The sequence below is a fragment of the Vulpes lagopus genome, chromosome 3 (genome assembly GCF_018345385.1).
Source record: "Vulpes lagopus strain Blue_001 chromosome 3, ASM1834538v1, whole genome shotgun sequence".
NCBI classification, from domain to species: domain Eukaryota; kingdom Metazoa; phylum Chordata; class Mammalia; order Carnivora; family Canidae; genus Vulpes; species Vulpes lagopus.
Genome location: NC_054826.1, coordinates 38,381,095 through 38,408,573, shown reverse-complemented (window position 1 = coordinate 38,408,573; position 27,479 = coordinate 38,381,095). Strand labels below are relative to the sequence as shown.

General features: G+C 39.3%; 1 protein-coding gene across 1 annotated transcript in view; it reads left to right on the top strand.

Moving 5' to 3' along the window:
* The window catches only part of ATP10B (ATPase phospholipid transporting 10B (putative)), a 249,604-nt gene that overhangs the window by 40,140 nt on the left and 181,985 nt on the right, over window positions 1–27,479 (top strand). Inside the window, exon 2 of the mRNA XM_041750568.1 lies at window positions 19,578–19,641. The gene's annotated coding sequence lies outside the window, so the exon portion shown is untranslated. The remainder of the gene's footprint in view (window positions 1–19,577; window positions 19,642–27,479) is intronic.

Here is a 27,479-nt window from a genome sequence, read left to right as displayed (position 1 = left end):
GATTAAAATAGATAATGTATAAAGTGCTCAGCACATTCCCTGGCATATGGTAATCTTCATGCCAGTATTAATAGAGGTGGTGGCCCATGGCAGGGGATGGTATGATTGTTTAATCTACACAGCACAACAAAGATGGGTGGTAATAGAATTTTCCTTTTGGGATCCCTGGGTGGCGCAGCGGTTTGGCGCCTGCCTTTGGCCCAGGGCGCTATCCTAGAGACCCAGGATCGAATCCCACATCGGGCTCCCGGTGCATGGAGCCTGCTTCTCCCTCTGCCTGTGTCTCTGTCTCTCTCTCTCTCTCTCTCTCTGTGTGTGTGACTGTCATAAATAAAAAATAAAAAAATTAGAATTTTCCTTTTACATAAAAGGAAAAACTGAAGTTCAGAGGTCTAAGATAATACAGCTAGTCAAACTCGGGTCAGCAGGATCCAAACCCTCTAGAGTAGATGAACTAACAGATGCCCTCAGAGCAGAAACCTGCCACAGGGAAAGCATTGAAGAAAAAGACTGCCTTGGGAGACTGTGCAAGAACATGAGGTCAGCTGGAAGTCCTTCCTTCCTTCTGAGTAAGCAGTGAGTACAACTTATATGGATCCCCATTTGTTTCTCCTCTTCTTCCTTTTTCTGGGATGGGGTGGGAGATGCAGAATTGTAGAATTGGAAATTATTTCCTTTCATGAACTCAGCAGGAGAAGGACGAAGAGCCAGACAAAAGCATGCCCCTCTTCTGAGATCCTGCTGTATCAGTGTCTGCAAGTCTGAAACCAAGCTGCCCCCTGATGTACACACTCGGTATTCAAGAGGGGGCATGGATGGGTGCAACCATTAGCAACCAAGGCTGGACAGGAAAAGAGGGGAAATGATTCAAGCAGGCTCTGTGAATTCAGTGCCCCTTGACCTCTGTTCCTGAATATCTATGCCAGGGTTTCTCAACCTCAGCACTTTGTGGACTGAATAATTCTTTGTTATGGGGATTGTTCTTTGCATTCATTGTATTTAGTAATATTCCTGGTCTCTTCCATTTAGATGTCAGTAGAACTCCCCAGTTATGATAGTCAAAAGTGCCTCTAGATATTGCCAAGTGTCCTCTGGGGGACAAGATTGCCCCCAGTTGAGAACCATGACTCAAAACAGTCCATGGCTGGGGGTTAAGCATGTTCCTGCCTTCCACTGAGGGGCAAAGCCAAGAGTTCATGACCTGACATTACCTGAGGAAAAAACCCTGCACCACTAGGCTAGATATTTTTGTTCTGTCTTTGCAAACTGAGGCAAATCAGGAAGCACTGAGCTCCTCCCCTTGTCTAGTGTAGAATGAGGCAGTCATGAGGTGCTCATCTTCCTTAGCTTATTTTAGGCTTTCTACAGCATACCTATATTTTTAGGAAATAGTTTCTCAGTACTTGATGTGAAATAGTATAAGCCATCTCCAGAGAAGTGAGCTTAAGGAAAGAGTTGTTGCAAAAATCCTTTCCATGCCTCCACCTCCGCAGACATGATTGGAAGATCCCTGGAAATAGATGGGGACTCTGGCAAATGTTCATCTTGACCATCATGCTTGGCCATAATCCAACAAATATTGCTTGGGTACATCTTCTGTGTTAGGCATTGTGCTAGATGAAGTGGAAGGTGCTAAGATAAAGATATTGTTTCTAACTTCAAAACTTCCAATTTATTTGGAAAGACCATATGGGCTATGTATCAGACCTGAAAAGTTCAGGTCTAAGTTCAGACCTGAAATTGAAATCCAAAAATGGATTCTGATTAACTGGTGAACTTGGGTTTTATATTGCCAGGGGCCAGGGTAAGTGATTGGGCTCTTCCTAGGCACTGATTTGCCCTAGAACTTCTGCCTTCCTCTCCTGGGTTCTTGTGTGCGGTGTGGGTTCAGGAAAGCAGAATGCATTGTTCCTGCATCCATTCAATACATATTTACTGAGCATTACTATGCTCGTGACTATGCTTCTCAAGATATGAGATGGTGAGCAAAGCATATTCAGTTCATTCCCTCATGGAGTTAGTAATCTAATGGGGAAGACAGATCTTAGGCAGAAATGTCAAAAATAATGTTTAATTGTCATAAGAGCTACAAAGGAAGGTCAGGCACCTCCTTGGCTCTCAGCCTGGCTGCAGTGGGAGACTGAAGGGGTAGGGTGCTATAAGCAGGGGCCAACGGAACTATTAATATAAAGGGATTTGTGAGATATGAGCAAAAGCAGAGAGATGCAGGATCAACAGGACAAAGTAAAAGGGCAGGTTGCAGAGGGGCAGTATCTGCATTTCTATAGGAGAAGAAACACCATTTTAATTCCCAGTGAGGTTTTCACATTTGGAAGTTCCCAGGGCAGGGAATCCACACTCACAAAGAGGACCCCAGAATCTGGGGTGGTGGGTAAACATATCACGAGTAGATTCCTGTGCTGCAGAAATCAAGGAGGAGGCCAGAATTGAACCAGTTCATGTGAAACTCCCAGCCGTAACTCTAGGATATTCTGTGGTGTGACCAAGATTTTACAGCATGAAAGTAGGACTGAGAGTCAGCAAACTCTGCATTACAAACTTACTTAATAAGAAGCAAAAGAAAGTCCAGGCTTTGAAGGCCCTACCAAGGGCTCTAGATGATAGGGAAATTTCAAAGCTTCTTAAAAGAGACAGGGCTTTACCTGAGCCTTGAAATATGGATATTTTAAATTTGTTTCCTGAGCTGATGTCATCTTCCCCCAATGATAATTAGGAAATACTTCTTGTTCAGTATGAGCAAATACTGATAATCAAAGGGAAATGGCCTGTCTGCTGAATTCAGTGGAGGAAGCAAAGAAAACAATTGTGTTAGGAGCCAAATCAAATATATGAATAAAGACCACTAAGCAAGATCCAAGATTGTTCTCCAGCAGAGTATACTGCCTATAACTTCATACTTTATACAAACCACTATAGTAAGAACTCTAGATCACAGTGCCACCATTGGTTAATGGTGACAGATCAAATCCCAGATCTACCATGTTTTCACTGTGTGATAGAGGACAAGTCGTCTAACTTCTCTACTTTTCAGTTTTCTCATCTACAAAACAGGAATAATAACATCTATGTAGAGAAGTATGGCTGGGTACATAGCAAATGCTATACTATTGTTATCATTATAATTTTCGTTATCAACTCTTTCCTTATTATAGGCCAGACTGTATTTCAGGACTTCATTTAATCTTTATGAGACAGATATTTGTATTATATTTATTTCTAAGATGAGAAAACAGAGGTCTAGAAAGATTAAGCAACTAAGCCACTCACCTGCTAAGTTGCAGAGCCAGGATTTAAACCCTGGGTATTAGACTCCAAGTTCATTCTTCTGACCACTACTCTACAATGATAGGATTATAAGAAATAGTGTGTATGAAGTACCAACTGAGATTTTTTGACTCTCCATGAATAACAACTTTTGGCATTTTCATCATTATCAATGACATACAATTTCCTTCTTAAATAAGATAATGAATATACAGCATTTGGTTTGATAACTGATACATCATTAGTGCTCCAATTCAAAAGTCCTTATTACAGTCGGCAAGGAATGAGGTTTAAATTTCTAATTAGAAAATTTTGCATCCTAAATAGATGAGAATTATAGGTAAACTCATGACTTACAAGGAAGGAGGAAAATTATTTTCTTCCAGACTTTTAGAAACTAAGAACTCCAAATCTTATCAAATTGCATAAAGCTGTGCATTCCAGAACTTTCTGGGGTTTTGCCCCATTTGGCCATTCTTCCTCTCAAGTTATGTGTTTTTCCAGAAGCATCAGACAGCTAGCACTCATGAATGGCTTAATTCAAGCTGTAATTGGGCACCTGAATCCAGTCATCTATTGATTTTTAGGCACATACTGAAAGTTGTGTTCAGAATTAGAAAAAAAAAAAAAACTTCATCCCTTAAATAAGCACTTTTTATAGCAATGTCAGCAAAGCAAACATCAGCATTAATTAACAGTGACTTCTGAATGTGTAATGTTTTCCATTAGATCCAAAGGGGGCTAGAGAGAGGAGGATAAAGGATAACACAAGTCATCACCACGTGTCTGGGGAAAAAAGCAGCTAAATTCAGAATGCATAAGTAGAATACTGTTTGTTCAAAAATAGAAGAGATTAGAAACCTCAAGTTGGCAATGGTGTAGATGGTTAAACTAGATGACCAATCTCCCAGAGTGACACATTGTGCCTGGTCAATGAGCAGCTATGTTGCTGAGGGCATGGTAAAGGGCATAAGCCTCTCAGCCTTAAGGACAGAGATGTTCTGATCATGAAAAAATTTTTCATTGACTCTATATACCTTTTTAAAATAAAATCTAAAAATAAAAATCAGTTCTTGTTGCTATTAACACCTTTTTGTGGATCTCCATTTCTCTGATAAGGAAACTGTCTTTTGCTTGTCCCATGTGTCAGTTTATTTGGGCAGCTCTAACAAATTACTACATTTGCAGACTTTGAACAATAGAAATGTGCTCTCTCACAGATCTGGAGGCTTGTTGTCTAAAATCAAGATGTGGAAATGGCCATGCTCTCTCTGAATGTTCTTGGGGAGAATCCTTCCTTGCTTCTTCCCTAGCTTCTGGTGAGGGCCAGCAATCCTTGGCATAGCTGACCTTATAGATGTACCATTCCAATCTCTGCTTCTGTCTTCACATGGCATCATGAACTCACCTTATCAAGCTACATCTAAAAAACCTATTTCCAAATAAGATTAAATTCTGAGTTTCCAGTTGGTCCAGAATTCTAGGGGCACACTGTTCAACCCCATACCTTCCTTTTGACTCCCCACCTCACCAGCTAAGCTCTAGCCGCAGTGGTCTCACCTCAGTTCTCTGGATCTGTCAAACTCTTGCCCACTTTTGCCCCTTTGAACTTTCAAGTCCTCACTGCCGAATTGCTCCCCTGGCTACCATCTCTTGGGCTTGCTAGCTCCTTCTCACCCTTCAAATCTTGTTTAAAATGTCACCACCTCAAAGACATCTCCTTGCCCATCCTATCTAACCTTCTTATTGTATTACTGCTTCCCAGTCTCCACACTTATTTCTTTTCTAGTATTTAGCACTGTGTCAATGCTTTTGTTTGTAATGTGCATTTTCTTAGCATTCTTGCTAAAATGTAAGTTCACCCACCAGGAGTTCCACACTGGTTTGTTCCCCCAAAATTTGTTCCCCCAGTACCAATTAAGTCCCATGTCACCAGTCAAATGTACTAAATGAATAATTGTTTATTTAAAATACCATGTTAGTATTCATTATATGCAAGGCCAAGTGCTAAGCACATGGGGGACATGAAGTATATGAAATATAATTCCTGTCTTCAAAGAACTTAGGCTGGAGGTGAGATCAGAGGTAAACACAAATAATTCTAAAATGTGATGGGTTAAGTTCATGCAGAGAGGGACTGAAAAGGTGCTGCAGGAATAACTCAAAGCAATATGGCAAAGCTTGCCGCCTTGGGGGAATGGAGGGACACAAGTGGAGAGAGGCTTGGAAAGTTGCTTTCAGAGCAAAAGGGAACTGGTATTCATGCAATAAGTGAAAGTAACTCAGGGTGCATACAACCATGGGTAATCTCCAGGGCATTAGACACATCTGCAGGCTGGACTCAGTGGAGCCAGGTGGAGTGGGTACCTGAACCCAGCTGCTGCAGCAAGTAAAGTGTTCAAGAGGAAGATGCAGCAGATGATGCCTTCCTCAGCCTCTAGAAGCCTGGGAGCCATATGTGTTTAATGAGTTTTAAAACATATCGCAGACTTAGGGAGAACTTTAGCTGCCTACCCTTGGGTGCCCCTAGCAGTGATCAGGTTCTGTCCTCCTCTCTCCCCTCCAGCTCCCACCCTAAGAGGATTGTGTAAGCTTCAGGTTAAACTAAATCCTGATGCTCCTGGAGCAAATGGTACTTAACTTTCTACTCCAAGAGACAACTGGCTTAGAAGAGCTGCCTTTTCTGCCTTTATTTCTTCTGGACTCCCTTCTGGTCCTCTGTGGGATGAAGTGTTCACACTCAACATTCCTACTTCCTGTAAGAATCTACAGTCAACAATTTCTCAGAGGAGAAGGGAATCACTTGTCAGGCAGTAAATATAAAATACAATTTACTGGTTAGAATGCAATATCCTTCTGGAAGAAGGAGGTCTTTGGGAAGGGCACATGTAAATGTGAAGCAAGGCAATACTACTAAGGATGTGACAGTGGGCTTTGTCATGAATACATTTGTGGAAGAATTCATTTAGAAAGCAGTGTTTTTGAAGGCTGAAAGAGATAATATATTAAAATGCATAGCACCATGGTTGCCACATGGCAAACAACCAGTTACTATTAGCTACTGCTACTACTACTACTATTATTATTGTTAATATTTTCACATTGCTTGTGGAAGTGAAAATCTCCCTAGCATCTAGAACAAGACTGTGCCCTTCTTAACCAGTTGCTGCTGTGTTGGCTAAAGGGGCTTGGAGTAAGGATAATGAAGAAAGGAGATTCCACATGGCTGAAGGTGGCTGGAGGAGAAAGGCCACAGAGAAAGGAGCAAGAGAAAAAGGGGGAAAATAGTAGCTACTATGGAAAGTGGAATGTGAACATTGGATATTTAAGAAAGCTTTGTAGCATGATAAGGATAAGACTTTTCATAGCTCTCCTTATTAGACGATACATTAATTGATAGAATTTCTAGAGTGGACCTGGTAGGGTTACCAGACATGGTGACATTAAAGACGGGCTTCAATATAGGGTCTGAGCTAAAGACGTTGAGTGGCCCTCAGTCATACCCATGGTACAAATGAATATTATGTCAGTTTCTTAGGGCTACCATAACAAACTACCACCAATTTAGTAACTTAAAACAACAGAAATTTATTCCTCTACAGTTCTGAATGCCAGAAGTCCAAAATCCCACTTCTCTGGGGGCTTAAGGGGATGATTTGCTATATCCTTCTTCCAACTCCTCATTGCTCCTGGCATTCCTTGATTTGTGGCCTCAACACTCCAACCTCTGTCTCTGTGGTCACATTGTCTTCTCCTCTTTCTACAAATTTCCCTCTGACTTTCAATTATAAGGATACTTATCACTGGATTTGGGACCCACCTGAATAACCCAGGTTGATCTTATTTCAAGATCAATTGTAAAGACCTTTTTTCAAAATAAGGAAAGATTCACAAAATCAAAGAATTGAGACATGGATATATCTTTGGTCAGGGCAAAGGAGGAGAGTGGGGGACACTATTAAGCCCAGTACAAATATCCTACAGCTCTGAGGTTAAATGACTTGCCAAGGGTGTCAGTGCCAGAAGACAAAGGGGCTGAAAGAAATCTCAATATAGAAATCTGAGAAACAGGAAAAAGACTTACTCAAGACAATACAATAAATACTAAACAGATTCAAGGCTTCTCTCTTTACCAGTCTTGAATGGTTTTGTTCAAGAATTAGAATAATATGGGTATTTTCTATAATATTCAGAAGATATTTTTGGGTAACTGAAAAATTTTAGGGTTGTTGACTTTTGTTTGTTTGTTTGCAATTGAGATATCCAATCTGAGACTCAACTCAAGGAACCTTTTTCTAATGAAGATTTTAAAAGATAGTTTATAAGAAGATAAAGAAATGGAATTGCCAATGCACCATGTCAGCATTGAAATGGAAAGGGAAATGATTTCTATATAACATGGCCTCCATCCTTATAATCACCAAAAATCATTCTTCTGTTTGTATAGTTATTTGCTTATTCCCTCAACAAATCTAAGACCTACCCCATGCCAGGTAGGGTGCTTGACTAGGGAAATAATAATGAACAAAATGAATGTATTCCTTATCTTTGTGTAATTTACTATAATATGAAGACAGACATCAATAATAATAAAACAAGAGAGTGCTATTTTGAAATTTGAACACTTCTATGAATAAGAGTGCTTTGAAAGAGTCTATTACTGATTATTCTATTTTAGGTAGATGAATTAGATAAGGTCTCTGAATTAAGAGGAAATGTCCTAAAGGGGCTAGTGGGCTTGTCATGTTCTTTAGAACAGTAGAAGGCCAATGTGCCCAGAATTTAGAGCTGGATGGGAAGTGAGTGGTATGAGGTTGTAGAGGTGGGCAGATGCTACTTTTCATCTTACAATCCAGAGGGGAAAAAGTGTAAATAAAACTCAAAGTACAATGAATTTTAGTGTTTTAAGTATGCGTGTTAGGGGAAGAGAGACTGTATGTTTTTTAAGTCTCTCTGTAGAGAAGATATTATGGGAGAGCAAGAGTAAAGCAAGAACCTATTAGGAGTCTATAGTACTGGTCTGAGCAGCAGATGGTAGTGGTTTGGGCAGGAGGTAGATTTTATAACACTTAGTTTATATACCAAATGTTGGACATGATAAAAGAGAAGTCAGGAGCAAATGGATGGATGGTGGTGCCATTTATAGAGATGATGGAGAATAAGGAAGAACAGAATGCTGGGGAGGATAGTAGAGCCAGAGTATTAAGAGTTATTGTAGTGCCATGTTAAGTTGGAAAAACCTATGAAACCTCAAACAGAGACGTCAAATCAGACATTGAATATATGAGTTTAGAGCCCAAGACCTTGGTCTAAGCTGGAGATATAATTTAAGAATCATCAGCCTATAGATGGTATTTAAGAAAGCCAGGAGAATGGACAAAGTCATCTAAGGACGAAGGATCAGGTACTCTCTCAGGAAATGGATTGGCATTTCATTCTGGCCTGATTGAAGCCTGAGTTTTTTTAAGATTTATTTATTTGAGAGAGAGAGCATGCACATGAGTGGGGGAGAGGCAGAGGGAGAGAGAGAATTTCAAGCAGACTGCCTCCTAATGTGTAGCCCAACACAGGGCTTGATCCTAGGATCCTGAAATCATGACCAAGAAGAAATCAAGAGTTAGACACTTAATCAACTGAGCCACCCAGGTGCCCCTTAACCCTGAATTCTCATCAGTTTTGTACTTTATCCCTTTCTAGCTTATAAGTAAATTGCTCTCTTTGCTCTGAGATCTCTAGACCCTCAAACTTCACATGACTAAAACATAGCAGTTCATACAAATGATTTTACATACAGAAATCAGAAAATATCTAAGGACAGCCAGCATCTGATAAAGGGCTTGGCCATGACTTGTAGTGCAATCCTTCACAAGAATGGAGTTTAACCAGCCACTTGGGGTTCTGATGGGTGTCACCATCACTTCTCCTTCAAAATATTACATGGATCACATAGATGGAATTTGTACTTGATGAGGCGTAATTGCATTAAATAAACAGATTTCTCCCCTCTGGACAAGCTCATGTTTATTATGTAACTCCCTCCTGCTTGCTTAGTGGAAAGAGCTTGACAGAACTATCTGGTATCTCTAACTCAATTAGATATGTGAGAAATGTGACTATACAAAATTTAGCCCACAGAAAATCTCCTTTAACAATATTTGGTGAGATTAGATAGATGAGAACTACTTAAAGTAGTTTTTACCTTTTCCTGTTTTTATATTCCTGGTTCCTACTTTATGTTAGTACCTGCCTCAGTATAAGTCAGTCTAAATGGTTGGTGATTCACTCTTCATCTCTGACCTCTCCTCCCATCATTATCTCCATGAATCTTTACACCCTGCTACACAGTCTTCTTTCAATTTCTCAAACACACCAAACTCATTCTGACCTCAAGGCCTTTGCTTTTGCAGTTCTCTCTGCCTGGAGCACCATTTCCCCATATTTTCATGTGGCTTGCTTCTTTTGGAATCAGATTGCAGTTCAAATGTCAGTTTCCCTTAGAAGCCTTCTCTGACCACCCAGACTAGAGGAGACTCTATTTATTTCTATCCCTAATATGCATGGCCTGAATACTTCCCCAAGTTCCTTATTCATTTATTTGCTTTTTATTTTGTTATCATATCCCTCCCACTCAAACAGAAGCTCCTTGAGGATTAAGCCCTCATCTGTCTCATCCTTCTGTATCCCCAGCCTAGAAGATACTCACTCAACGAAAATTGGTTTAATGAATACGAGTAGCATTGTAACTTTTGATTATACGTCAACTCCTTTGCTTAAAGCTTTACATTACCTCAATATATCCTCATCAAAAACCTTTATGAGGGGTGGTTATTATTTTCTCAACATCATATAGCTGGCTGCCAAGAAAGCCAGGAACAAAAGCCAAGCCTGCCTAATATCTAAGCTCTTTTTGTTTACTACCACTATGTTCTGCAGTATTTTGAGAATGGATAAAATTTATGACAAAATAAGATAGTGGGAATTTTTTTCAATCTTGAATTCCTTTCCACCTAGCTGAAGATACAGTCAGTATAGTGCCATTCATTCATTCATCCATCCATCCATCCATCCATTCATTCAAGAAATGTCTTGAGCATCTGTTCTGCTCAACACTGTGGAGTAATGGGGACTCCCAGATAGAGGGGCTTGAAAGTAGTGTTCAGCTCTCTTTTTTCATTTACCATTTCAACAAATAAGTAGTGAGTACCTACTATGAGCCAGTCATTGTTTTAGTATCTGGTCCAACTTGCTTTGTCTACCCATCCCTCAATGCCTGCCTCTTCATCTCCTCACCACCTGTCTTGCTTTGTTCCATTTCTGTATTGCAGAAAAGTTTATTTCATGTGGCCAAAGAACTGCCACAGTTGGCTCCAAGATTACATCATCCCAGCCCAGCAATGAGAAATCAAAGAGACTCTATCTCTTCCTTTTTCCTAAATTATAAATCCCATAAAAGACTTAGTCAGCTCAGGTTTGGGTCATGTGACTTTCCTCGAACCAATAATTGTAGCCAAAGGAATACAGTGCTCAGAAGAGGCAGATCTGGATCACCTGCCTCCCTCAGTGGTCAGCAACCCCATTGAATCACATGGCAAGAACAGCAGGGAATCAGTTGCCCAGAGAAAGGAGTTAATGTAGGATAGATGAAACAGTAAATATTAATCTCTTTCTTTTTTAAGATTTTATTTATTTATTCATGATAGACACAGAGAGAGAGGCAGAGACATAGGTAGAGGGAGAAGAAGGCTCCTCTCAGGGAGCCCAATGGGGGACTTGATCTGAGGACCCTGGGAACAAGGCCTGAGCCAAAGGCAGGTCCTCAACTGCTGAGCCACCCATGAATCTTGACATACTATCTTGATTCATCTGCTACCCACCAGATCCTTAGGAACAGAGATGTAGTCTCTTTAATTCACCACTGTTTTCACCATGCTGAAGACAGTTCCTAGGACATAGCTCCTAAAAAACTGTCTATTGTATTGATAGGATGAATTAAAAGAAGAACATTATATTATCTGGGGGAAAAAAAAGCATGATTTGCTTTATAACATACTTCATAGTGGGTTACTAATGTTACTGTTACATCACACTATTGCTGAGGACTATTGATCTAGGGAGTGGGAATACTAATACTTCTGCTGCATAACCTACCAGGCTTTCTTCATGATTAAATGCTATTAGATTGTGAAAGGGCTTTGAAAAGTATTAAACAACATACAAAAACAAGGCATTTTGTTGTTAATAGCCAGCTAGGAAATGAATGATCAGCAAAGTTGTCTAAATAGGCTCTTAACAGGGTATGGTAAAAAAAAAAAAAAAAAAAAAAAAAAGGAACTTTATAAAGTTTTGAATGGCAAGAAATGCTTAGGTAGCAAAAGATAATTTTCTTAAATGATTTTTTTAAGAGTTTATTTATTTATTCATAAGAGACACAGAAAGAGAGAAGCAGCAGGAGACACAGGCAGCAGGAGAAGCAGGCTCCATGCAGGGAGCCCCACGTGGGACTCAATCCTGGGACTCCAGGATCATGCCCTGAGCCAAAGGCAGATGTTCCACTGCTGAGCCACCCAGGTGTCCCTGAAATGATGGGTTTGAGAAGAATAAATCACCAATGAATATTGGTGCAAAACATTTAGGAAGCCTGGACATACTTTTGAGTAAGAGATACTTTCAAGAGTGACTCCAGCAGAAATAAGAAAATGCTAAGCACGAACCTATTCACTTAATTCTTCTAACTAATCAGAATGAGGAAGTCTGGGCTCACAATTCCCTCCCACCAGGTACCCTCAGCTGTTTTCAAGACAGGGCATAAGCACTTCAGTTGTACATTTAATACTTTACATCTCATCACGTTAGCCTAGGTGCCACCCTCCTGGAAAATGACAAGTGGAATGAAAGCCAGACTTCTGTCCATAGGCCAATTCATATCAATCACTGAATGAGTTAAGGCACAGATAAATTGCTGTCATGGAGACCAAGCACAAGAGCTTAGGAAGCAAGCCTGTGTATCCCTCACAGTCTAAAAGTAAGGGAGTGGTCTAGGGCAGGTGAGCAGCTCCACAAGGTCATTCTGAATCACAGCTCTGCCATCCTCAACATGTGGCTTCCAAGGAAATGCCTATACTGTTTCCCAGCCAACAGGAAGGGGCCTAAGAAGAAAAGTCCTGACAAGCAGATTTATCTTTATGGAGATGAGTGATAATTTTCAAATATCAGTCCCAGGTATATTTCATTGGCCCTTAGTCCCTTATCACACATAACCCCAAGGGAGACTGGGTACTGAAACAACCAGTTGGACAGCCATGTATACAAATGGCATTTAGGGCAAGGGGAAGGGGTTATTTCTAGGAAAAGGGGACTGTGGACCCTGGGGAGACAGACTAATAGTATCTACTGTGTCATGCATATACGGAGTTTATGCCATGTTTGAGACTTTTAACTATGTATAAGACAATGGCCTGCATTCCAGAAAGCAAGACACACTATCACATGTAGCAGTAACTCTCACATAATGTAAAGTCTGACAAGGAGTAGATATAAACCAAGTGTTTTAAAAGTTTAAGGAAGAAGAGAATAACTTCCCTCTGAGTGAAGTTGAGGAAAAATTCTTGGAGGAGGTAAGATTTGAAATGGACCCTTAAGATTGAATAAAACTCTAAATAGGGGGCAGCCCCGGTGGCCCAGTGGTTTAGTGCTGCCTTCAGCCAGGGGTGTGATCCTGGAGACCCCGGATCGAGTCCCACATTGGGCTCCCTGCACAGAGCCTCTCTCTCTCTCTCTCTCTCTCTCTCTCTCTCTCTCTCTCTTTCTCTCTCTCTCTCATGAATAAATAAATAAAATCTTTAAAAAAAAAAAAAGAACTATAAATAGGAGTTAGGGAAAAGGGCTGGGAAAAGGGAGAGCTAGGCCTTTAGTCAGTATGGCAGAAAGAGCTTGTGTCCCAGCCAGAATCATTTTTATACATAGAACCCTTTGAGAACCATCCAGCAATGCCACCCTCCCAAAAGAAGAATAACTACATAAAAGTAGCTATTGTTGGTCATCTCTCCAAATCCATTCTCTATTTCCTTAGTGAAGACAATTCTAACTCTTATTTGAGCATATTGCCCTCTATAGCCTTCTTTAGAGATGCATGTAATTTTGTGACCAACTTTGGGCCAATGAGATATAAGTGGAAGCCTTGTATGCAACTACTGAGAAGTATTTGTGAAGAAATAGCTTTCCTTTGTACCTCCTCTGTCCTGCTACCTGGAATTCAGATGAGCTCTGATAGCCATATTGGGTCAGAAGGATGAGAGCCACCCCTGAAAGTGGTAGAGCGGAAGTTAAAATTAGCCTGCTTTTCTGGTGATTCTATAAAATTCCCTGAGTAGAAAGCCATGAACTGCTACCTCCAGACTTCTTCAAAGCAAAAACAAACAAAAAAATGTTTAAGCAACTGTGATCTGGAGTTTTATATCACATTCAATCACACCAAGTCCTCACAAGCAGCTTGCAAGCCCCAGCTGATGCTATATCAAACTTAACAATGCATGGCGGTTAAATAAAAGCACATTAGCGCCCTATTGCTTCCATACCTGTTACCACAAACTTAAGAGACTTAAAGCAACACAACTTCATTTATCTTAAAGTTTTATATGTCAGAAGTCCAACTGGGTCTCAATAAGCTAAAATTAAAGTGTCAACAAGGTGTTTTCCTTTCAGGAGGTTTTTGGGGAAAATCCATTTCCTTTCTCATTCAGGTTGTTGGCTGAATTTAGTACTCTACAGTTATAGGACTGACAGCCCCCATTTCTTTGTTCATTTTTAGCTAAGGACTATTTCCAACACCTAGAGGCTACCCACATTCCTTGATTCATGGTCCCCTTCCTCCATCTCCAAACCCACCACAGTGGATCAATCTCTCTCACATTTCTAATCTCTCCTGTCTTCTTCCAACACTGCATATCTCTGCCTGCCTCTTCCATGTTTATGGACCCATGTGATTACATCAGGCCCATCCAGATGATCCAGGATAATTTCCCTCTCTTAAGGTCTGTAACTTTAATTTTATCCTCAAAGTTCCTTCTGCTATATAATGTAACAAATTGACAGATTCCAGTGATTAGAGCATGGACACCTTTGTGGGTCATTATTCTGTCAGCCATAGTTAGAGAATATGAAGGTCCCTCAGTGTACCCTCATTCTCCTGTCAATTTATTTTTTTTTAAAGATTTTATTTATTTATTCATGACAGACACACAGAGAGGGAGAGAGAGAGGCAGAGACACAGGCAGAGGAAGAAGCAGGCTCCACGAAGGGAACCTGACATGGGACTCGATCCCGGGTCTCCAGGCTGGGCTGAAGGCTGTGCTAAACTGCTAAGCCACCTGGGCTGCCCTCTCCTGTCAATTTAAGATCTTGTTTCAGCTGTCCTCCCCATTTACAGGTATAATGACCCAAGAGGCCATCTGTACTGGATGCCTAGGGTCCTTGGTAGCCTCAACACAGTCTGGAATCCTGGCCTCCTCTATTTCTCAGGAGTAATGCAGTGTCTTTGCCTGATCTCCAAAAAAATCAGGACAGTGCATCGACTAATAAGAATGTCTAGTAGATATTTGATGGGCCAGGTTACAGACTAAATTTGGTGAACACTGGGAGTTTTTTCAGGGAGATATGGGCTAATACTGTTGTCTGTCTCTAACTTTCCTTAAGACCTGAAGCTGAAAGAGCCTGAGAAACTCTGAAAATTTTCCTAGGTCTGCAGAGTGGGTTGAAAGAACAAGTTCCTTACAGATTATTTCAGGTTGGATTTGAAGAGAGGATTGAAAAATGGATGTATTATACCCAAGGCAGTAATTTCAGAGAGAAGAGAGAGAAGAAAACAAATGACCCTTCAGGAAAATGAAGAGATAGAGTACCATCTAAATTATCCGGATGGAACTGGGAAGTCATCTGATTGGTAGTGCTCTCCTTAAAAACCCATTGTGGCTTGATTTTTGTACTTTTTCCTTCATGTACTTTGAAGGAGAGAGGCATTTCAGTGTGAAGTCAATGGAATGTAAGCTCCAAGAAGACAAGGACTTCTGTCTGTCCTTTTGTCCTTTAATCCTCAGGTCTCAGAGTCCTGAGTAGTAATAAGTATAGAGTAGTAATAAGTATATATTTGTATGAATAAATGAATGAATGCAATATTGATTAACTGATGGCCATCCAAAGTCTTCCTTCCGTCTTTCTTCCCCATAAGTCAGTGTAGCCTTATGGTTAAAAACTCATGCTCTAAAATCACGCATGGAATCAGGCCAACCTCTACCACTTATCCTGCCAGTGTGTTCCCTGGAAACTTACCTGAGTCTGTTTCCTGTCTGCAGCATATAACCAATAATTACTACTTGGCTTTGTGAGGTTTCATTGAAATAATAGATAAATAGTGCTTAGTGAAGTTCCCGATAGTCAATGTTCACTCTTAATGTTAGTCCAAACCATCTGCTAATGCCAAAGTGGTCTTGCCTTGATCATCACACTTAATTTCCAGCCTCCTACCTGCCTTTGCTTGTGCCAGTTATCCTGTTCCTTTAGCATTTCATGCACACATATGAATATATATATGTATATGTGTATATATATATATGTACACAAACATATGCAAATAGCACAGGAGTCAAAACCAACTTCTCCATGAAGCCAGCTGTTATCAGAAGTCATCTCTTCACTTTAGAATTCTTAGATGCTGATTAAGTCATTTTTGTATTTATCACATACCAATGCCTAGCACAGTGTCTGGCATATAATAAAGGAATCTAACACGTTTTGAACAGATGGATGGATGGATGGGTGAATGCATGGATGGAAACTTATGTTCTCTGGCAGCTCCACGGGAATTTATTTATTTTTATATCCACCCTTGTCACACAGTGCCTGACCCACAGTAAGGGCTCACTAAATGTTGGTTGGATGGGAATAAAGGGGAAGAAAAATTAGAAAAAGAAAATAAAGACCAATGCCCACCTGGACCCATTCTCCTTTCAGGGCATTCTGTTGAAAGGAGTTATTGAGGAGAAAAGCAGGGAGTTGACAGCCACTCTCTGGACTCTCTCCCAGGGCCTTTTTAGAACAGGAAAGTTAATTATGGAACCAGATTAACAGTTTCTTTTTTGATACAGTCAAAGTAAAACCAGCAGGATGCAATTTAGCTCTTCCCCACTTTCCAAATAGCAGCAAATTTTCATACAAAACAAAGAGACACTTGAATTGCAAATTACTTAGAGAATCAGCTAGCAACCCCAACGGAAGAATATTTCTGCTACTTTCAAAACCAAGCTGTTGCCTTTTCAGGTTTAACCATGTAGTGGGACCTTCACAAAGGCCTGGCGTCTTGCTGTTTCAACTCTGGGCCAAGTGGGGAGGAGGAGTGAATCACTGAGGCTTACTGAAACGGCATAGTCATTTTGCTCAGAACATTTTTCTCTTCTCCACGTTGTCTCTAACTCTCAAATCATTAGTCTCCACCCACAGAATTGGGGCTGATGATGTGTTCTCAGAGGTCATCTCATCCAAGAGTGGCAAGAGCAAATGCCTAAAAGGGCAGGCAGGTATGTGAATGAATGAAGCAGGTGATCAGGATATATGTATATGTCCACTAGGAAGTGAATGAGGACTGGGATAAACCCATAAAACCACCATTGCCATGTGAGAATGCTGGCCCATTGTCAGGGGTTGCTAGACAATTCTGACAGGTCTGTAATCTGGATTCCAAGTTGAAATATCCTTCTTTTTAGTGTTGGCAAAACAAAAATACCATCTATTGGCTGGATTCAGCTTGTAGGCCACTAGTTTACAACTTCTAGTCTACTTCAACTTCCTTTCTCAATAGATGGAAGAACTGAGGTAGGGAGAAGCAAATCATTTATGAAAATTCACCAAGTGACAGTCTTCTGACTTCTCCTCTATGCCTAGTGGATTATATTACATAGTCCCCCTTAAGACATCTCTTCTGCAGGACACAGAGCAGCTATAGTCTCACAAGAGTATTTAGAAACCTTGTCTTTCTGATTTAAATAAATAAGTCCTATTTTTCACAGAGAATTTACAGGATGCATCAAGGATAGGGAAATAATAAAGAAATTGCATGGGACACCTGGGTGGCTCAGCGGTTGAGCATCGACCTTTGGATCAGGGCGTGATCCCGGGATCCAGGTCTGAGTCCTACATCCCTGTGAGGAGCCTGCTTCTCCCTCTGCCTATGTCTCTGCTTCTCTGTGTGTGTGTGTGTGTGTGTCTCTCATGAATAAATAAATCTTTAAAAAAAAACAAGAAATTGCACATAATGTGATTTTATTTCTGGAGGGACCCAGAGATGGGAACCTGACTAGAAACAGGCTGCTTCCAGACACAGCCACTGGAGGGCAAGGTAGCATCTCAATCCGGTTAGCCCCAAATAGGTCAAAGGAAAGTTAGGACAAGGATTGCAAATGTGTATGCTCACAGAGGCCAGGCAGGTGGCAGAAATGAGTAAAAAGAGGCCAGATGGGGAATAGGGTGAAGGAAGAAAATACATCTAAAGGACTCAGATATGAGTCAGATTTGGCCCATGTCACCTTGTGGCAATGCATAGTTGACAGTCCTTTTGATTTTTTTCAAGCAAAGCTTGAAATCTAAGTTTTTTTTTTTCTTTTCTTTTTTTTTTTTTAATTAATTTTTATTGGTGTTCAATTTACCAACATACAGAAAAACACCCAGTGCTCATCCCATCAAGTGTCCACCTCAGTGCCCGTCACCCATTCCCCTCCAACACCCGCCCTCCTCCCCTTCCACCACCCCTAGTTCGTTTCCCCGAGTTAGGAGTCTTTATGTTCTGTCTCTCTTCCTGATATTTCCCAACATTTCTTTTCCCTTCCTTTATATTCCCTTTCACTATTATTCATATTCCCCAAATGAATGAGAACATACACTGTTTGTCCTTCTCCGATTGACTTATAATCTAAGTTTTTATGTAAAATTTCTCAAAGTTTAATTGTAGCTCAAAAAAAGTGTGAGTCAAACAAAATATAGGGGGAGTGGGATTTGTGTTCAGGCTTCCTCTTTGTGATCTTTGCTTAGTGACTCACTGTCCGTAGACGAGTCACTACACAGGTCACTCTGCTGAGCAAAGAGTTTTCAGTCAGGCTGGTCACAGACCAGCAGGCAAGGCTGGCATGAGGATGATGGAGGAAGCAGAGATGGTCCATAGACGTAGTGCAGAAGTCCCCTGGGGGGAAGTGGGCTTCAACAAGAGCCAGCCTATATCCTGGAAAGACCCTTAGGGAAGAAGATATGCACAAATCCAAAACATCTATTGTGGCCTTTTATTGTACGTGTATATATGTGTATGTGTGTGAGTATACATAACCATCTTTATCTTACTAAAATAATAGATTATCTCCCATGGTAACACTGTGAAAGATTCATCCATTTTCTCAAAAGCAGAAATGTTAAAGTCAGTAAAGATAGCAATGGATATATGTGTCAGTTCTTTTCATTTTACTGTAATGAATCACTGAATGAGTAGAGTGGAGCAATGGAAGGAGCCCTTGAATTAGAGATCTTGGACCTCTCTACCTACCTTAAGGCTTCTCTGAGCCTCCATTTCATGCTTTGTAAAGTGAGAATTATAATATCTGACCCACCTTCCTGTATTAGTGAAGATTCTTGATTGGGAGAGACAGAAAATCCAATGAGCTTAATCAAAAGCATGTGTGAATTGATTCACATGAGTGGAAAGTTCAAGCATTTAAATCATAGCTGGATCCAGGTACCCAAATAATATCAGGGCTTGGTACCCCTAACTCAAAATGAATGTAGTCTTCGTTTTCCTTGTTGGAGCCAACAACTCCAGGTGTGGTTCCACACCATTCTAAGTACAGTCAAAAGAGGTTTTCTCTTCCCTACATTTTCCACATGAATTTCAGGACTAACTTTCACTGGCTTGCATCAGGCCCTATGCTTATTCCTGAGCCAATCAATGTGGCAAAGAAAATGAAATGCAGAGTGTACTGGATAGGCCAGTACACATTTTATGGAGCAATTAGGCATTAAGCTGGAGTCTATGCAAACATGATGTTTACATTCTGGAGGGTAGCAGATAAAGTAGTAGATTTGATTCTCTGATAGGAATAAACTGTTCTTATTGAAACAACTTCTAGGAAAATGTCCAGATCTATGGAGTTTGTTTGAAGCTGGAGCCATGCACCTGGAGAGAGGAAGACAAAATACTTGTTTACTGCCTGATGCCAAAATGAGATGGTATATTTTGTATATATTTTCTCTCTGTCTTGCAGGCTTGCCTTGATTAAAGAATTGGAACTGGTGATACCTGTTTCAAAGAAAACAATAGTGTAAAGAGTGAGTAGTTCTCTTATTATTGTTTGGTTCTAGAATATGGACTGCTCTCTGATGCCAAGATGAACTTTATTAAACTATCCTTCCTTCCTCCAGATCATTTAGGCAAACATCAACTGACTTCACTATTAAATCAGATGCCAAGTATATGGCTTAAATTTCTCTTCCTGCCCCCCCGCCCCCCACACACACACCAGAGCAATATAGGAACTACCACGGTACAGACCACATAAGGTGTGTTCCTGGCTGCTAGTAATAAAATACAGACTCAAGATGTCTTAAAAAATAAAAAAGTAAAGAAAAGCTAAAAAAAAAAAATTATTAGTGCTCAGAATAAGAAGTCTTAAAGTAGGACAGATCCATAGTTGGTTAATTAACTAAAAAAAAAATGTCACCACAATCTGGATTCTAACCTCTTCAAGTTGGCTTTTTCATTTATTTTTTTTTTTTAGCAGGCTTTCCAAAATTCCCCCACAAGGTTTTTACTCACATTCATTGGTGAGAAGCCTGTCATACACCCTTACTTAAATCAATCCATTGCAAAGCAGATGGGACCACTCTGATTGACTTAGACCAAACATGAGTCCTTTCCTGGGGCTAGGGATGGTACCCACATCCTGTGAAGCACATGGTCACATAGAATAGAGTGTATATCTGAACAAAATTAAAGTCTTGTTTTAAAGGATAAAGGAAGGAGGAATGGTTATTGTAAAGGCAAACAATGTTATTTGCTATAAGGCAAAGCTATGCAAATCTTAGTGATATTGCCACCAAGATGAAAGCTCGTACAGGGGCCTAAGTTCCAAAATATCATATGCTCCATAACTGGAGAAAAAGCAGGTACCTAACCTTGGCTAAGCTCCCCGAAAGTCATTGATAAATTGGAGAAATATTAGAAATACCTGTGACTCTGGATATAAAACCCAAGGCATTATTATACCATATGCAGACTGTTTCTTCAATTTGCATAATTATATACTCCTCAAAAACTAAGCATTGCTGCCTATTTAAAAAACAAACTACAAAGCAGTATTAAACATACATTGCTAATTTGTTTTTTTAATTTACGTGGGATCTTCACAAAGACATGCACAACTCTATAGATACCGAAGCTTAATAAAACCTTCTACCTGTCTGAAGAGAAATCAACAGGAAAAGAAAAGCTAAAACCAAAATTTTTACCTAAAGAATTTGATTTGATACCTGAAAATTACCAGTAAGAGACCATTCTATTAAACTCACTCTAAAATTCACTGTTATATGTGCTAACATCATTCCAGTGTAGGTGATTGCTTTGTGCAGCCAAAAAAGATAACATTTCCTTAGAGTGTCCCCCATTCTGTTTGAGTCACCTATGAGCTATGAGTGTTCTTACATTTGAATATTTATAGGAAGTGATTGAAGAGATGCAGACAGACTTTCTTGCCCCCAAATCTATTAGTGATCTACCTAAAACATCCACACAAATCCCTGACTGGGGCTTTGAAGGTCTCAGCTATAATAAAATATGTTACTTGGCCAAGGTGTACTATTTTTAGACACTTCAGTTTGAGTTCATCTGTTAGCCCCAGTGATGACTGATACACAGGATACAGATGTGTATTCACATCCAGAGAAGTCCTCCTGGAGCTATATTAGAAACCATATATACAAGCATAACTCAGAAATACTACGGGTTCAATTCTAGACCACCAAAATGAAGCAAATTGAATGAGTGCTTTGGTTTCCTGGTGCACATAAAAGTTATGTTTATACAAAGCTATAGTCTATTAAAAGTGCAATAGCATTATGTCAGAAAAAACAATGTGCATTCCTTAACTTAAAATACTTTATTAGTAAAAAGTGCCTAGCCATCATTGAGCTTTCAAAGAGTCTTAATCTTTTTGCTGGTGTAAGGTCTTGCCTTGGTGCTGGTGGCTGCTGATAGATCAGGGTGGTGGTTGTTGAGAGTTGGAGTGGTTGTGACAATTTTTTTTAAATAAGACAAGAATGAGGTTTGCCCCTTTAATTCACTCTTCTTTTCACAGTTTCTCTGTAGCTTGTGTTTCTGTTTGATAGCATTTTACCCACAGTAGAACTTCTTTCAAATTTGGAGTCAATCCTCTCAAATCCTGCCACTGCTTATCAATGGAGTTTATGTAAATATTCTAAATCACTTGTTGTCATTTCAACAATCTTCACAGCATCTTCACCAGGAATAGATTCCATCTTAAGAAACCACTTTCTTTGCTGATCCATAAAAAGCAACTACTCATTCATTTGTGTTTTATCATGAGATTGCAACAATTCAGTCCCATCTTCAGGCTGCACTTCTCATTCTAGTTCTCTTGTTATTTCCACCACATCTGCAGTTACTTCTTCCACTAAAGTCCTCAACCCCTCAAAGTCATCCATGAGGATTGGAATCAACGTTTTAAAAAATCGTGTTTGTGTTGTTATTTTGACCTCTTCTCATGTATCATGAATATTCTTAATGGCATCTAGAACGATGAATCCATGTCAGAGGTTTCAATTTACTTTGCCTAGATTAATGAGAGGAATCACTATCTATGGCAGCTACAGGCTTGTGAAATATATTCTTAAATAACAAGACTTGAAAGTAAAAATTACTTGGACTGTAGAATGGATATTGTGTTAGCAGGCATGCAAACAACATTAATCTCATACATATCCATCAGAACTCTTGGGTGCACTGTCAATGAACAGTAATATTTTGGTAAAAATATTTTTTTCTGAGTAGTAGGTCTCAACAGTGGGTTTAAAATATTCAGTAAACCATGTTGTAAACAGATGTTCTGTCATCCAGGCCTTGTGGTTCCATTTATAGAGCACAGGCAAAGTAGATTTAGCATAATTCTTAAGAGGTTTAGGATTTTCAGAAGGGTGAGTTAGCATTGGCTTCAACTTAAAATTACCAGCTGTATTCATCTCTAAAATGGAAAGTCAGCCTATCTTTTGAAGCCGTAAAACCAGTCATTGACTTCTCCTCTCTAGCTACCAAAGTTCTAAATGGCATCTTCTTCCAACAGAAGCCTATTCTGTGTACATTGAAAATCTGTTTTTTAGTGCATCCATATGCATTAATTATCTTAGATCATCTAGGTAACTTGGTGCAGCTTCTATATCAGCACTTGCTGCTTCACCTTGACTTTTATGTTACGGAGATAGCTTCTTTCCTCAAACCTCAAGAACAACTGCTGCTAACTTCAAACTTCTTCTGCAGCTTCCTCACCAGCCGCAGCCTTCACAAAATTGAGAGTTAGGGCCTTGCTCTGGATTAGGCTATGACTTAAGGGAATGTTGTGGCTGATTTGATCTTCTATCCAGACTACTAAAACCTTCTCCATATCATCAATAAGGCTATTTTACCTTCTTATCATTTGTGTATTCACTGGAGTGGCACTTTTAATTTCTTTCAAGAGCTTTTTATTTGCATTTACAACTTGGCTAACTGGTCAAAGGTACCTACCTTTCTACCTGTCTCAGCTTTTGACATGCCTTCCTCACTGAGCTTAATCAGTTTTAGCTTTCAATTTAAAATGAGAGACATGTGACTCTTCCTTTTACTTGAACACTTAGAGGCCACTGTGGGATGGGTTATTAGTTGGCCTAATTTCAATATTGTACTTCAGGGAACAGAAAGGCCAGAAAGGAGGGAGAGAAATGAAGGAACAGCCAGTCAGTGGAGCAGTTAGAACATATACAACATTTATTGATTGTTTGACATCTTATAGTGGCATGGTTTGGGGCACCCCAAAATAACTACAATGCTAACAACAAGGATTACTGATCACATATCACCATAACAAATACAATAATAATGAAACAGTGTAAAATATTTCTAGAATTACTGAAATGTGACACATACACATGAAATGAGCCAATGTTGGAAAAATGGTGCCAACAGACTTGCTCATAAACCCTGGGTTGTCACAAAACTTTAATTTGTAAAAAACACATTAGCAAAACACAAAAAATGAAATGAAGTAAAATTAGGTATGCCTATATAAATGTATTTATATGTATCTATATATAAAATAGGGATAAAGATATGGAAAACACAATACATATATGTACAATGTTAGTTAAGTGAATTCCTTTTAATACAAGTTATTCTATAACCTGCTTTTTAAACTCATCAATACATTACAGACATCTCTCCATGGCAGTATACATGTATTTGTGTACACATCACTTTTTTTTTTACCATAGATTAACATTATATCTCAGGAATGAATGGTAATCTATTTATTCAATTCCCTACTCCACCAAATCTGTCTTTGCAAGTTTCTATTGTTGCTGTTTTAAATTACACCAAACATTCATGTGCACAGGGATCTATCTCCACACATATGGTTATCTTTTTAGTCAAGCTCCTAGAAGGATGATCCCTGGGTTAGTGAAGTCAACCAGCTATGTTAAAGGGAGAGTCATAAAGGGCTAGACTCCTGATGCTGGACATGGGTTATCAGATCATGGGCCCTTTGGGGCTTCTAGGTACGCCTGTGAAGCCTTCAGCTCCTAGAGAAGGGAGATGTGAAAAGACAGGAGGAAGAAAATGGGACAAAGTGCATGAACTTTTAACTTTTTTAATGCCACATTTTTATCCTTTGCCATCATGGAACAATAAGGGAAGTATTATTATTACAGGCAATTATACTTATTTTCATGTTTACTTGAGTAATTTCTGTCAATCCCTAGATTGACAATCCCTAGAGTCCTCTAGACTATAAAGTCCCCATGAGTAGAAGTCAGGTCTGGTTTTCTGTTGTTGTTCACTAATGTGTACTGAATGCCTGACATATTTATTATTGTATAGATGTGTTTTGGGGGGTGAGAGAGTGAATTAATTACATAGAAAATATTTCATGATGGAAGGGATTTGAAAGTTCCTAAAGAGTGAAGTGTTGGGACTATATTTTCTTCCTAATCTTCTACCCAATGCCCAGTATGACTTTTGTCTATTATACTCTCTAACCCATAACAATGGAAATAGAATGCAGTACAACTCCAGATGTATCCACTACCTTAGGACAAAAGATAACTCTGTCTCAGGAAGTAGTATATAAAAGCAGATTGTTATAAATGCACCATCCCTGTCAGTCAAGATTTACCTTTAATGTAATTCACTCAACCATTGACCTTAGGGTCAACCTATTTTTATGACCAGCATTTGATTTATTTTTCCCTTATACTTCCTTTTCTAAAACAAGGTAAGGTTCTTTGAGATTATGAAAATCAAGGAAGAAATGGACTTAGAGATGTGACTTTATACTAAATTCTAGCTATGGCAAAATAGTGGGGTTCTATAATGTGCCAATTTGACTTACTCCAAAACACACTAGAAAGATGTCATTTTTTTTCTTTCCATAAATGATTCTTATTTGCCTTTTCTCTTTCCAAAAATGTTTCCTATCACATCATTGAGGGTCTTATCTAAGTTTCTTGAATTCTTGTCATCCTTCCTAGATCAGTGAGGTAGTTTTCATGCTTCCTATGTCTCTTAACATATGTCTGCTATTCTGTGCTCAGCCAAAGAACAAGCTAAACAGAAACACCCTACACTCATCACCAAACAGAGACACCCTACACTCATCACCAAACAATGACTCTATTGGCTCCTGGGCTGCGAGTAGTATTGACCCTAGAAATCCTCAGCTACCCCCAAAGAAGAAGAGAGATTGCTGTTTGACTTTTCAAAGTGGAGTCTGTAGACAAAAAGCATTAGCATTCTCTGGTAGCTTCTTAAAATGCAGAATCCCAGGCCCCCCTCAGACATAGTAGGTCATAATATACATTTCTCAAGACCCTTGGGTATTTGGTTATGTACCTTTTAGATCTAAAGGACAATCTCTTGGAGCCATTCTCCCTGATATCTTCCTGTTTCCAAAATATCTCCCTGCTTTAACCAACAAAATGAAGCACATATAAAGCACAGAATAACTAAAAGTGTGTTATTTCAATAGCTCACATCATTATCATATTAGGCAAAAAAATCTTTCATACCAATTTAAGGACCATTTTTTTCTATTTAAAAATAACTACTTAGTCCTAGGGACTTTTCATTATCTTGAAAGCAATTCCCCCCACCCATCCTCTCATCTGTTCAAAAACGGTAGCCTTACAATAAGTTCAAATCATGGTTAAAAATGAGTAGTAAGATAAATTGATCTTTGGAGCTCCCAGTTCCTCCTTCTGAGCTATATCCTCTGATCTCTTAAGGATTCCAGTACTCTCACTCTCACTCTTTTACCTCAAGCAAAATCTATTCTTGGTACAGCACACAATGCCAGCCACTTATTTTATATGCTTTCACGGATTTGTTCTAATAATTTTTAGTCATATGTCTCATGATGAAAGAAAGTCTGAGTCTCCCATTAAAGGAATATTACACATGAGGAAGGGTGAAGAGATAAGAAATATTGAACTCTATATTAGAGTTCGCAAGTAAGTTTCATATGAGCAATTGAGAGCTTCCTGGAGCTCTGTGTTAAAACGGATTCTGAAGCTTCATCTGGATTCACTGAAGGGTGGGGGATGCATTATGCTGAATTAGTGATGCCTTCTCTGAGTATGGAAAAAAGATAGAACCATACATCAGCCATATAATGTTTCATAGTAACATTTACTAAATCTTTACCTGCCATACATTGTCAAGCTACTTGTATGCTGTCTCAGTTACCTATTGCTAAATAACAAATCACCCCAAAATTTATTGACTTAAATATTATTCATATTTATTATCACATAGTTTTTGAGTATTAGGACTCTTTTAGTAGGTTTCCTGGATTCCTTTTCTCAGAGTTTCCCATAAGGGCACAATCAAGGTATCAACTGAGGCTACCATCTTATTCAAAGGTTCATCTGGGGACAGATTCACTTTCAAGATCATTCATGTGGTTATTGGTAGTACTGAGTTCCTTGATGGCTGCCACACTCAGGATCTCAGTTTCTCACTGGTCATTGTCTAGAGACAATGCTCACTTCCTTGCCAGATTGCTCTCACTATAGGGAAAGCATGCAATAAGAGTGAGAATATTAGCAAAAGATAAGTGACAGTACTTTGTAACCTAGTTATGGAAATGCTATCCCACCACCTTTGCTTATTGTACTTATTAGATATATAAGTCTCTATATCCACTCAAGAGGAAGGTGTGAATACTAGCAAGTGGGAATCACTAAGAGCCCTTTTACAAGCACCTGTCATTCATGCCTTATCCCATTTAATCTCCACCTGACCTCTCAAGATATGTACTATTATAATCCCATGTTTACAAGTGAGGAAGCAGGCATAGAGAGGCAATCATTTATTCAAGATGATATAGCTCATATTCAATGATTCAAGGACAGAGCTGGGATTTTGATCCACGTTCACTTGACATTAAAGCTGATGTGATTGTTGCAACACCTTTTGCCATCTCTAGAATTACTCTACAGAATGATCTTCAAAATGTTTTGACCATGAACCCCTATTAGCAAAAATTAAGATCCCTTACTATATGGATACATATTTATAAAGTACATCTTAATATGTAATTAAATATGAGGTAAGCTTACTTGTAATGTGATTGTGAAGAGTTCTTTTATCCATACCACAATGAATTGTCTTACCCTCCCCTGGGGTCACTCCCACATTAGAAACTACCAAGCTAATACCTTTTTGGCTGTGGCATTCTATGATCCATGACTGCCTAGTAGACAGTTAAGTGGGCTGGTTGGAGATACATTTGGAAGCTTCTGCTATCCAACCACTTAAAAAGGGAAAAACTGGCTGTCAGTTGCCTCTTTACTCTGTGATAAGTATTAGGAGAAATGTTGAATGAGTAAGAGATTTAATAATT